Source organism: Rhinopithecus roxellana, chromosome 14 (assembly GCF_007565055.1).
Source record: "Rhinopithecus roxellana isolate Shanxi Qingling chromosome 14, ASM756505v1, whole genome shotgun sequence".
Taxonomy (NCBI): Eukaryota; Metazoa; Chordata; class Mammalia; order Primates; family Cercopithecidae; genus Rhinopithecus; species Rhinopithecus roxellana.
The window spans coordinates 7,502,035-7,516,583 of record NC_044562.1 but is presented as its reverse complement, the minus strand read 5'-3'; the positions used below and the strand labels follow the sequence as shown (position 1 = coordinate 7,516,583).

Below are 14,549 nucleotides of genomic sequence, written 5' to 3'. Positions count from 1 at the left end.
ACTATCCGGCTGTCTATCATCTATCTGCAGATTCGTTATAGGGATTTTACCTTACACAACTGTAAAGATTGGCTAAACAATCACTGGAAAGCTGGTTCTTCTTGTTGGGATCCTGAAGTCTGAGCATGGGCAGTCAGAAATGGATGTGAATTAGATGGATGTGAAGCGAGGGAAGCAAGGACAAACTAGAACTGGTGAAGATGAGAGCAAACCCACAGCAATGGGCTGGAACCTGCATCGTTCTCCCACCACCTCCATCCAAGCTCCATCCTTTACAATGGGGAGTGTCCTGGAAAAGAATCTGGTGCCCTTTACCATGAAGCTAAACACACCCTGACCAAGGAGTTAGGCTGAAAAAATCTGAAAGGAGTTGGAATTGCGATGGGCTCAGGTGCTGTCCCATACCAACAAAATAAGCCAGCAGATAAGCAACTATGTGCCTGAGTTGAGAAATTATCTTTTGGCTCACTCTAACTTTTCCCTGTGTGAGAGGCAGTAGAGCCTCTGCATGCCTTCTGCCTTCAGTCATTTGCAGAAGATTTCTTGTGGCCCATGCTTATCGGAAGTCATGCTGTCAAGGGTATTGTGGGAAATGCAGTGCCAACTTTGCCAAATTCACACAAAACAAATACACCACGAGGAGTTAGACAGACTTATAGGCTTCTAGAGATGGAAAGAACCTAACACTCCATAGTTAGAGATGAGGAAACCGAAGTCAGAGAAGACAAAACAAAGATTATACTCTAATGGAAGTGTCTGTATCCCTGGTCTATTTAAAATAATCATAAGCATACATAGTTTTAGTTTAAAGAAATCTTAATGAGTTTAAGTAAACATGTTGTACAATATATAAACGTGTGTACAAAGTGTGATAAGAGTAGTATAGGGTTAATATATTCAAAACAGATGCTTGTTACTTACTGGCACATACAACAAAGACGTTTATTGAGAGCTTGTTGTTTGTTTGTTTGAGACAGAGTCTTGCTGTGTCACTCAGGCTGGAGTGCAGTGGCGTAATCTTGGCTCACTGCAAGCTCTGCCCCCCAAGTTCATGCCATTCTCCTGCCTCAGCCTCCTGAGTAGCTGGGACCACAGGTGTGTGCCACCACACCCTGCTAAATTTTTTTGTATCTTTTAGTAGAGATGGGGTTTCACCATGTAGGGCAGTATGGTCTCGATCTGATCTCGTGATCTGCCCACCTCAGCCTCCCAAAGTGCTGGGATTGCAGGCGTGAGCCACCGTGCCCGGCTGAGAACTTTTTTTAAATTTATTTTTATTATACTTTAAGTTCTAGGGTACATGTGCACAACGTGCAGGTTTGTTACATATGTGTACTTGTGCCATGTTGGTGTGCTGCACCCATCAACTCGTCAGCACCCATCAACTCGTCATTTACATCGGGTATAACTTCCAATGCCATCCCTCGCCCCTCCCCCCTCCCCATAATAGGCCCTGGTGTGTGATGTTCCCCTTCCCGAGTCCAAGTGATCTCATTGTTCAGTTCCCACCTATGAGTGAGAACATGCAGTGTTTGGTTTTCTGTTCTTGCGATAGTTTGCTGAGAATGATGGTTTCCAGCAACCAAGTCCTTACAAAGGACACGAACTCATCCTTTTTTATGGCTGCATAGTATTCCATGGTGTATATGTGCCACATTTTCTTAATCCAGTCTGTCACTGGTGGACATTCGGGTTGATTCCAAGTCTTTGCTATTGTGAATAGTGCCACAATAAGCATATGTGTGCATGTGTCTTTATAGCAGCATGATTTATAATCCTTTGGGTATATACCCAGTAATGGGATGGCTGGGTCATATGGTATTTCTAGTTCTAGATCCTTGAGGAATCGGCATACTGTTTTCCACAATGGTTGAACCAGTTTACAATCCCACCAACAGTGTAAAAGTGTTCCTATTTCTCCACATCCTCTCCAGCATTTGTTGTTTCCTGACTTTTTAATGATTGCCATTCTAACTGGTGTGAGATGGTATCTCATTGTGGTTTTGATTTGCATTTCTCTGATGGCCAGTGATGACGAGCATTTTTTCATGTGGCTGTTGGCTGTATGCAAGTCTTCTTTTGAGAAATGTCTATTCATATCCTTTGCCCACTTTTTGATGGGGTTGTTTGTTCTTTTCTTGTAAATTTATTTGAGTTCTTTGTAGGTTCTGGATATTAGCCCTTTGTCAGATGAGTAGATTGCAAAAATTTTCTCCCATTCTGTAGGTTGCCTGTTCACTCTGATGGTAGTTTCTTTTGCTGTGCAGAAGCTCTTTAGCTTAATTAGATCCCATTTGTCAATTATGGCTTTTGTTGCCATTGCTTTTGGTGTTTTAGACATGAAGTCCTTGCCCATGCCTATGTCCTGAATGGTATTACCTAGGTTTTCTTCTAGGGTTTTTATGGCTTTAGGTCTAACATTTAAGTCTCTAATCCATCTTGAATTAATTTTCATATAACAAGTAAGGAAAGGATCCAGTTTCAGCTTTCTACTTATGGCTAGCCAATTTTCCCAGCACCGTTTATTAAATAGGGAATCCTTTCCTCATTTCTTGTTTTTGTCAGGTTTCTCAAAGATCAGATGTCTGTAGATGTGTGGTATTATTTCTGAGGGCTCTGTTCTGTTCCATTGGTCTATATCTCTGTTTTGGTACCAGTACAATGCTGTTTTGGTTACTTTAGCCTAAAGGGGATATCACCACCGACCCTACAGAAATACGAACTACCATCAGAGAATACTATAAACACCTCTACGCAAATAAACTAGAAAACCTAGAAGAAATGGGTAATTTCCTGAACACTTACACTCTCCGAGGACTAAACCAGGAAGAAGTTGAATCCCTGAATAGACCAATAGGAGGCTCTGAAATTGAGGCAATAATTAACAGCCTACCAACCAAAAAAAGTCCAGGACCAGATGGATTCACAGCCGAATTCTACCGGAGGTACAAGGAGGAGCTTGTACCATTCCTTCTGAAACTATTCCAATCAATAGAAAAAGAGGGAATCCTCCCTAACTCATTTTATGAGGCCAGCATCATTATGATACCAAAGCCTGGCAGAGACACAACGAAAAATATAATTTTAGACCAATATCCCTGATGAACATCGATGCAAAAATCCTCAATAAAATACTGGCAAACTGAATCCAGCAGCACATCAGAAAGCTTATCCACCATGATCAAGTGGGCTTCATCCCTGGGATGCAAGGCTGGTTCAACATATGCAAATCAATAAACGTAATCCAGCATATAAACAGAACCAAAGACAAAAACCACATGATTATCTCAATAGATGCAGAAAAGGCCTTTGGCAAAATTCAACAGCCCTTCATGCTAAAAACTCTCAATAAATTCAGTATTGATGGAACATATCTCAAAATAATAAGAGCTATTTATGACAAACCCACAGCCAATATCATACTGAATGGGCAAGAACTGGAAGCATTCCCTTTGAAAACTGGCACAAGACAGGGATGCCCTCTCTCACCACTCCTATTCAACATTGTGCTGGAAGTGCTGACTAGGGCAATCAGGCAAGAGAAAGAAATAAAGCATATTCAGTTAGGAAAAGAAGAAGTCAAATTGTCCCTGTTTGCAGATGACATGATTGTATATTTAGAAAACCCCATCATCTCAGCCCAAAATCTCCTTAAGCTGATAAGCAACTTCAGCAAAGTCTCAGGACACATAATTAATGTGCAAAAATCACAAGCATTGTTAAAATAGATAAACCGCTAGCCAGACTAGTAAAGAAGAAAAGAGAGTAGAATCAAATAGACTCAATAAAAAATGATAAAGGGAGATCACCACTGATTTCACAGAAATACAAACTACCATCAGAGAACACTATGAACACCTCTATGCAAATAAACTAGAATATCTAGAAGAAATGGATAAACTCCTGTACACATACACCTTTCCATAAACCAGGAAGAAGTCGAATCCCTGAGGAGACCAATAACAAGTTCTGAAATTGAGTCAGCAAACCACATGATTGTCTCAGTAGATGCAGAAAAAGCCTTCGATAAAATTCAACACCTCTTCATGCTAAAAACACAATAAACTAGGTATTGATGGAACATATCTCAAAATAATTAGAGCTATTTATGACAAACCCATAGCCAATATCATTTTGAATGGGCAAAAGCTGGAAGCATTTGCTTTGAAAATTGGTACAAGACAAGGATGCCCTCTCTCACCACTCGTATTTAACATAGGGTTCTGGCCAGGGCAATCGGGCAAGAGGAAGAAATAAAGGTACTCAAATAGGAAGAAAGGAAGACAAACTGTCTCTGTTTGCAGATAACATTATTGTATATTTAGAAATCCAATCATCTCAGCCCCAAAATTCCTTAAGCTGGTAAGCAACTTCAGCAGTCTCAGGATACAAAATCAAGGTGCAAAAATCACAAGCATCCCTATACACCAATATGTATACATATTGATACAATACAAAATTACAAAGAGAGCCAAATCATGAGTGAACTCCCATTCACAATTGCTACAAAGTGACTAAAAACCTAGGAATCCAACTTAGAAGGGATGTGAAGGACTTCTTCAAGTAGAACTACAAACCCACTGCTCAAAAAAATAAGAGAGGACGAAAACAAATGGAAAAACATTTCATGCTCATGAATAGAAAGAATCAGTACAGTGAAAATAGCCATACTGCTCAAAGTAATTTATACATTCAATGCAATTCCCATCAAGCTACCATTAACTTTGTTCACAGAATTAGAAAATCTACTTTAAATTTCATAGGGATCCAAAAAAGAGCCCACATAGCCAAGACAATCCTAAGCAAAAAGAACAAAGCTGGGCTGGATGCAATGGTGCATGCCTGTAATCCCAGCATTTCGGGAGGCCGAGGCGGGTGGATCACCTGAAGTTAGCAGTTCGTGACCAGCCTGCCAAACATGGTGAAACCCCATCTCTACTAAATACAAAAAAATTAGCCAGGAGTGGTGGTGCATGCCTGTAATCCAAGCTACTTAGGAGGCTGAGACAGGAGAACCGCTTCTACCTGGGAGGCGGAGGTTACAGTGAACTGAGATCGTGCCATTGTACTCTAGCCTGGGCAACAAGAGCAAAACTTTGTCTCAAAAAAAAGAAAAAGAAAAGAAAAGAACAAAGCTGGAGGTATCACGCTACCTGACTTCAAACTATACTATAAGGCTACAGTAACCAAAAGAGCATGGTACTAGTACCAAAACAGATATATAGACAACCAGTGGAATGAACAGAGGTCTCAGAAATAACATCACACATCTACAACCATCTGATCTTTGACAAACCTGACAAAAACAAGCAATGGGGAAAGGACTCCCTATTTAATAAATGGTGTTGGGAAAACTGGCTAGCCATAGGCAGAAAACTGAAACTTGACCCCTTTCTTATGTCTAATACCAACATTAACTCAAGATGGTTCAAAGATTTAAAAATAAGACCTAAAACAATAAAAACTGTAGAAGAAAACCTAGGCAATATTATTCAGTACATAGTCATGGGCAAAGACTTCATGACTAAAACACTAGAAGCAATTGCAACACAAGCCAAAATTGACAAATGGGATCTAATTAAAATAAAGAGCTTCTGCTCAGCAAAAGAAACCATCATCAGAGTGAACAGGCAACTTATAGAATAGGAGAATATTTTTGCAATCTATCCATCAGACAAAGGGCTAATATCTGAATATATAAGAAACTTAAGCAAATTTACAAGAATAAAACAACCTCATCAAAAAGTGGGCAAAAAATATGAACAGATACTTTTCAAAAGAAGACATTTATGCGGCCAACAAACATCTGAAAAAAAGCTCATCATCACTGGTCACTGGAGAAATGAAAATCTAAACCACAATGAGATACCATCTCGCGCCAGTTAGAATGGTGATCATTAAAAAGAGAGAAAAAAACGGATACTGGGGAGGATGTGGAGAAATAGGAACGATTTTACACTGTTGGTGGGAGTGTAAATTAGGTCAACTATTGTGGAAGACACTGTGGCAGTTCCTCAAGGATCTAGAACTAGAAATATCATTTGACCCAGTAATCCCATTACTGGGTATATACTCAAAGGATTATAAATTATTCTGCTGTAGAGACACATACACACGTATGTTTATTGCAGCACTATTCACAATAGCAATACTTGGAACCAATCCAAATGCCTATCAATGTTAGACTGGATAAAGAAAATGTGGCACATATGCACCATGGAATCTATGCAGCCGTAAAAAAGGATGAGTTCATGTTCTTTGCAGGGACATGTATGAAACTGGAAACCATCATTCTCAGCAAACTGACACAGAAACAGAAAACCACACACTGCAGGTTCTCACTCAATAAGTGGGAATTGAACAATGAGAACATACGGGCATAGGGAGGGGAACATCACCCATTGGGGCCTGTTGTGGGATGGGGAGTTAGGAGAGGGATAGCATTAGGAGAAATACCTAATGGAGATAACAGGTTGATGGATGCAGCAAACCACCATGGCACATGTATACCTATGTAAACCTGCACAATCTGCATATCTCAGAACTTAATGTATAATTTGAAAAAAAATACTGTACTTCTTTTCTCAAATGAGCAACTTTTATTTCTAGGAATCTTCAATCTCAGGTTGGGGTCTGCAGAGAACCCTGTTTTATATATGTAACACTAATAATATTGTTTTTGGCTACCTCTGATTTCAAAATGACTGGATCCCAACTAGCCATATCATAAACTTTCATATAGTATCAATTATAATTATTAGCAGTAATATTCTGTCTTTGGAATCCTACATATAATAGAAGTGTATGTAGGTTAAAAAATAGTAGAAGAGAAAGCTCCTTGTTTAGACTCTTATAGCATGTGTGTATCAAGAGCACGTACATATCACATTTGAGAGAAGTGAAATGTAGATTGAGAGAAAAATGTATGTTAATATACAGTCTAAGCCTGCTTGCAAGTTATATTACTAACAATACTCTTGGAAGAGCAAGAGAATATTATAAATATATCAAATATTAAAATATCAGCTAGAGAAGCTGAGACAAGTATCAACAAAACAAAATATAAACCTATAAAAATAGAAGACATTCAGTTATTGAAAACATGAAGAAAACAGGGAGATGGATCAACTCAAAGTATTGGTAGTCATTTTGAAAGAGAGAAATAGAGATGTAAAAAACCCTGTAAGATGGAAAAAAATCAGTAAGTCAAAAAACCGAGATACTTTTATATGGGTTGACCTATAATAAATGCCATTAAATGACAATAGCAAGGTACAAATAATATATTCTTTCAAGAGACTGGTTACTGGGGACTGACTCATTTAATACTCAGAACACTCTATAAAGTAGGTATTATTATTATTTACATTTTACAAGTGAGGAAACAGAGGCTGCGTTCCTTGAATAGGTCACCTAAGTTGTAAGCAATAGCACTAGGATGCTCATCCAGGCAGTCTTTTTCCAGCAGTGATGCTTTTAATGCTGTTTGCTTCATTTTTAAGCAAATACACTTACAGGTACACAGACTATTTCTGAAACTTTATGTATGAAAACAGTAACAGAATTTGCTTCTAGATAGAGAAGGACTAAGAACTAGCAGTCTAAGGTAGGAGAGACATTTACATTTCTCCATATAGTCTTCTGTACTTTTGATTTACTACTTTTTTTTATCATATGCACAGAAGTTTTTCAGTTAACACTGTAAAACATAATTAAAATGAAAAACAAAATAAGAAGGGAAACCCTGCATTTACCAGTGCTGACTCTCTTTTTTACACCTCCCCTTTCCTTTTGTTTCTTCAATTTAATTTATTGTTCTATGACTTCTCCCTTATGCCTCTGACTCTGACCTGATCCCTCCTGTGCTGGTATCCAATGGACATATCAGGCCACATTGGAATCATTTGTTAGCACGTGCTGTCCTACATCATCAGCTTCTTGAGAACAGGGGCCTCGTCTCATTCATATCGGACTTTTAGTGCCTACCTCTGTATCTGGCCAATAGCAGGCACTTGATAAGTTTGTATTGAATGTACCAAAATCAATGTCAAAGATCTGGAAGTTTAAATAAGGTAAACCTGATCTTCAGTCTCTCAGGAGTACTTACTTATGCAATAGTCTTATCTGGTTTGTGATCAGCTGTGCACATAGTTCCTTTGAGTTGACTTACACAACAGAGAACCGGGCCAGGTTTCAGTAAGACACTTACTACCCTATAAAATATTGGGACAAAATTCATCAACAGATTCTTCCTAAACTGACTTCTAGAGAAAATAGACCTAGCCATGGCCAGTAAGAAGTTTCTTTATATTAATAGTTATGTTTGGGGGTTTAAATTGTCAGAGAAAATATATTATTTCTTTCTTATTGTATATTTCTTTCCAAAAATTATCCTACCCTTTTAGTAAATCCATTTGCATAAGCCTATATCTTAAAATAGGATGAGACAGAAAGGATATAATCTAAAACGGGAAAGCAGGGTAGGATTATGTAAGAAATGTTCTCGAAGGTTTTTACTCGCGGGTTAGAAGTTGATAGACTTAGGGATTAAAACGTTTTTACTAAGCTTCAGGAAATAGAACTGAGACAAAGAATGATACCGTGAGCTATATATATGGTTTCTATGGGTGGGAAAGATCATACCACCACATTTGTTTAATCAAAAAATATGGTAAGTAGAGTGGTATACAAGATTTGGGAAAGACAATAGTAAGAATGGGAAAGCCACAGTTACAAAAAACAGAAGTTATCAGTAAAGGAGGAAAGGGAAAAATAATTTTAAAACAAGGATAGCTAATGTACTGAATTATGTAAATACTTAAAAGAGTATATAAAAAGATAACACAAAAGTTAAATAATAAAATAAAGGTTAAAGAATATAATGGAAACAAAACGTGTGTATATATTGCTTGAGAAGGATTATACATGCAGATACCATTCTCATTATAAAACCTGTGAAGATCAAATGTTACACTTCAGTATTTTGAAGCATAAGGACTATAAAGATTTATTTTTATTAAAATAACAGCATTGAACATATTGTCATCAAAACTATCTTAATCTACGAAAACATGGTAGAAGTGTACAGAGGTCATCTCAAGTTGAAAATTACTCATCAAATCTTTCTGTACAAAAACTGGGCATTGTTTTTAAAGAAAAAGTACCTTTTAATGCAAATATTTCAGAGTTTAGATGAAAGAAAATAGTTTATTTATTTAAGATTTTTTTTTCTTTGTTGACTTCCAGAGTGTTTTATTTTTCTTTACAAAAGACAGACTATACAGGTAAACATTAGAAAAAGATTGGCATCCAGAAAAGTGAAAACAAAAACAAACAAACAAACAAACAAACAAAAAAACAGCACCCTAAAAGAGAATGAATGTTATAAAAAACCTTCAGATTGACAGGTCACATTGGTAGAAAAACTCACTTCATATGAAATTGTAGAGTGCCTATGATAAAAGTGATTGAATTCTAGGTGCTAGAGGAACAGCAATAAGGAGAACAAACATCTCTACTCATGGAGTTTACAGTTAGTGAGATGGTGAGACATGGTGATAAAGACAAAGAAATTCAAGCAACAAGGAGCTAGGGAGATTCTGGTTGGTTGTGCAATTTGTAATAGGATATTTGGAGCCTATCTCCCTAAGATGACACTTGAACAAAGATGGAAGAAGTGAGGGACCAAATCTTGTGACTATCTGGAGAAAGACCATTCCAGCTTGTGAGAAGATGGAGATCCTGTTTGGAATGTTTGAGGAACGCCAAGGGGCCACAGTGGCTAGCAGAGAGTGAAGGAAGAGGACGAGAGCAGATGAGATTCAAAGACCAACAACTCCAAACTGAGAATAAAGGTTTTATTTCTGGGCATCCTTCCTCCAAATTTTAAGATAGCAGCTCCTCATTTCTCTTTATATGTGTCATGTTAGGGAGAACCATGAGGAGAACTAATCAGAGGGCACTTGTGAATGATATGTATTAGGTGTGTAACCTTTTGTGATGATGACCTCTTTGAGCTGAGCTTGACACAATGCTTTACCTACTCCCATGATGCTGGTGTGCATCATAAAACAAAAAAGTCATACACGTTGACCTCCACTACATTTCCAATGAGAATGAGGGGTCTCTCCACACGTAGACAAAAGGATGAGGAATGGTGCCAGTTACTTGTAAAGTCGTAGTTCAATGTCCAGGGGTTGAAATTTTTCCAAAACATTTTTTGCAACTGTATTCTACCTTGTTGGATATCTTCTAAATTTCTGATGTTAATTCCATTTTTGATTCAATACTTTGTCTTTACTAGGTACATACAAATCAAGAATAAAAGGGTAATGAAATTAAATCTTTTTAGTTAAGTTTTTGTTTGGGTTTTCCAATGACTCTCACATACAAGGCTCAGAATTTGGATACATAGAGAATTGAAATATGTCATGTTGTGTATTGGTATCTTTTTCTGTCTGTTTTAAATCCTCCACATGTTGAACCATGTCAATATTATCAATGCTAGATTATAAATCCCTTCTAATCAGGACTACGCTTGTCTAAATCTCTCTGTAGCAGCATTTGTTAGTGATCACAGTTATCAAAAAGTTATCTCTATGCATACAGAAAGCCATACCATTTCATCAGCTCAGTAGACCATAGAGCCTTCCACAAATAGCTTTGAGCCCCAAGGCCAGTCCAACTATTGGTTAATGCAAATAAGCATAGCAAATGTTTCTGCTCTGCCTCAGTAACCCATCCCATTTGAAATAGAGTTATGTATTATGGCATTACTAGGCAGACCCCTTCAAGCAAGGCAGGATCTGCATGCAGTTACAGAATGTTCAAATTGGTTTCTCTTTAAATAGAGGAAAGTTTGGGTTTGCTGATCAAATCAATTAGAGTATTTTTCCCTAGTTCACTCTCAGAATGGGAAATTGCCTTTTCAAAGTATTGGAGAAAAACAAGGACCCCAGACAAAAGGTCCAAAGAGTTTAGGTATACACATCTGGGGAATTGACCTGGGGCCTATTTGTATGACGAATATCTACTCATAGCTTGATCTATTTATCTATGTCAAATTTTTAATCACTTTATTGAAGTATAATTTATACATAGTAAAATGCACAGAATATGAGAACCCCTCAATGACTTTTGACAAATGTGTACACCCACATTATTAGCACCCTATTCAAGACATACAGTCCTTCCATCATCTCAAAATGTCTCTTGCATCCCTCTTTGCAGGAAATTACCATATCCCCTGTTCTGAGACAGTCTGATTACTATTACCATAACTTCACTTTCCCTGTTCTAGATCTTTATAAAAATTAAGCTTCCTTCCTCACAGTTGGCCACCTCCTTGCCTGCCACCACAGCTGAGGAGCCCAGGCCACTGGACAACACCCTCTACATGGGCACAGATGGCTCAGAGATGCTGGCTGAGATCCTGGAGCTGCACTAGATCAAGGTGGACACCATCCTGGTGAAGACTATTGAGACCATGATGGTGGGTGAGGAGGAGGACAATGAAAACGGTGGCAGGGGTGGCCATAGGCAGGCCAGCCACCACCACCACCACTACCACCACCACCACAACCATAACCACCCCTCCCCACACCATTTGGCCAGGATCTGCTGCAGCCATTCCTCACGACAACCTCACCCAGGTGCACCACGACCAGGAGGTGATCCTGGTGCAGACATGCCAGGAGGTGGCGGGTGGTGATGAATTGGATGGGGAATCAGATACTCATCCTGGTGCCAGAGCTGGCCAGCAGCAACTACCACCACTACCTCTAGCAGGCCCTGGTCACCATGGTGGAGGCTGGCAAGGGTGGATATGGCACCATCTTGGGCAACAAGAAGTGAGGGCAGAAGCGGGTGCAGATCAGGAACCTGGAGGGCGAGTTCTCTGTCACCATGTGGTACTCAGGTGAAAACAAAAAGATATTAACCATAAAATAGTGGTTGAGAAACAGTTCACTGGAGAGGACTCACCTTCTGATTATTCAGAGTATATGACAGGAAAGAAACTTCCTCCTGGAGGAATACCTGGCATTGACCTCTCAGATCCCAAACAATTGCAGAATTCGCCAGAATGAAGCCAAGAAAAATTTAAAAGATGATGCTCCATGAACAATTGCTGGCCCTCGCCAAGGCTGCACAAAGATGTTCAAGGATAACTGCCATGAGAAAACATTCTGCACACCTACAGTCATGGAGTCCACTTCTGCACAGAATGTAGAAGAGCTTTCGTTGAGAGCTCAAAACTAAAACCACACCAACTGGTTTACACTGGAGAGAAGCTGTTTCGGTGCACATTTGAAGACCGTGGGAAATGCTTTTCACTGGACTTCAATTTTCACATACATAAATTCTAAAAAGGCTTTAAAAGATGCTTTATCTTGCTCTCTAATCTTGTTTCAAAAACATGGTATTTTTGTAAAGTGTGTTCCCAACAGGAGGACAACTCTTAGATGCAAAAGACAATTCTTTATACAACAGTGCTAAAAATGGGACTTCTTTTTACATTCTTGCAAGTATGAAACTCACTTGTTGCTTATAATTTTTTAAATTTTATATTTTCCAAGTGTGCATATTGTACACTTTTTGAAGATATGCTTAGTAATGCTATGTGTGATTTTTCTGTAGGTTGATAATTTTGCTTGGAGTAGATTTTCTTTTAAAGAATGGGCAGTTACATGCATGCTTCAAAAATATTTTTCTGTAAAAAAAGATAGGATTTGTTTGCTATCTGAATTTTTGTTATATTCTTTGATGTTAATACATTTTGTATAATTGTATCATATATCTATATGGAGTCATGTAGTATCAAATATTAGATGTGATTTAATAGTGTTCATTTAAACCCGTTTTAGTCACGTTTTTCCCCAAAAATACTGTCAGATGCTGATGTTTAGTGTAATTTCTTTGCCTGTTTAGTTACTGAAAGTGATGCTCAGTTATAGAAGTGTTGTACCTTTTAAAACCTGATGTGTACATTGCATGTAACAAAAAGGGCATATATGGCAGAACAAGATCTGTAAGCACAGTCTTATTTTCTTTTATTATCCAGAGCACTTACAATTCTTGAGTCTCCCGGAAATTGGAAGCTAAATAAAGCAACTCCTTTCCTTTATTTTGAACTCAGTTACAATGATTTGTTATTAAAGTGATGCATAGCTATTTTAATACTAAAAATAATTATATAGTATGTACCCTTGTATCAAGTTTTGTTTACTGTACAGAATGCTTTTGAGATACAGCTATACTATTGTATTTATCCATAGGTATTTATTTATTTATTTTACTAGTTTTGTTTTGATGGGTATTTGAGTTGTCCCCAATTTGGGACTGTTATGAATACAGTTGCTCTAAATATTTATGTATACATCTTTGTGTGAACATAAGTTTTCATTTCTCCAGATCAAATTCTTAGGGGTAGTATTACTTGTCATGTAGCAAGTTTAACTTTCTAAGAAAATAGTAAACCATTTCCCAAAGTGGTTGTATGTTTTACATTGTCTACAGAAGCACAGGAGAGCTCTAGTTTACTGTTTCTCTGCTCTAGCACTTGGTATTGTCACTCTCAAATTTTAGCTCTTTTAGTATGCATGGAGTTTTCTTTTGGTGTTTGAATTTTCGTATTTCTAGTGACTAATGAGTTTGAGCATCCTTTAACATGTTTATTGGCTATCTGAATATTTTTATAGTGAAGTATTTGTCCAAGTCTTTCGCTCATTTTTAAACTGGTTGTTTATTTTTACTATTGAAGTCTAGCAGATTTACAAAATATGTATTTTCGATACAAGTTCTTTGTTGTACATATGTACTAAGAATGTTTTATTGTAAACAATGGTTTGCCTTTTGAGGCACAAAATTTTAAATTTTGATGAAATTTATCAATATGGTTAGTGTTTTCTGTTGAATAAATATTTGCAATTTTTAGAGACAAGACAATTTCCTATATTTTCTTCTAGAAAACTTACATTTTTAGTGTCTACATTTAGGTCTTTGATCCATTTGGCAGGGATATAATTTTCATGTATAGTATAAAATAGGGGGGGGTGAAACTCATTTTTTTCCCATATGAATATACACTTGTTCTAGCACCATTTGTTAAAAATATTTTTTTCCTGAAGATTATCTTGGAGCTTTGTTGCAAATCAATTGATCCTATGTATGTGGCCCTAGTTCTAGAGTCTATTCTATTCGGTTGATTTATTTTTTATTCATATGCCTATACCACTTTTTAAAACTATCGTAGCTTTAGAGTAAGTCTTAGAATAAGCTACTGTATCTCCATCAACTTCTTCCAGATTGTTTTAACTCTGGAAGTTTTTCTGAATTTCTAAACATGAATTCTAATCAGCTAGTCATTTTGTAGAAACATTTCTGTAGGATTTTGTCTGGCATTGTTTCTGAGTTTATATAGCTACCTGGAGACAAATAAATTCTTAATTTGTCTTAATATGTCTGAGAATTTCAATTCAGTTGTTTAAGTCTTCTTAAATTTCTCTCAATATTCTTGTAATTTTAGCATACAGGTTCTATTATTAAAGATT

General features: G+C 37.4%; 1 pseudogene; it reads left to right on the top strand.

The window, feature by feature from the left end:
- Nucleotides 1–11,799: 11,799 nt before the first annotated feature.
- LOC104666970 lies at nt 11,800–12,365 on the top strand (annotated as a pseudogene).
- Nucleotides 12,366–14,549: the final 2,184 nt, after the last annotated feature.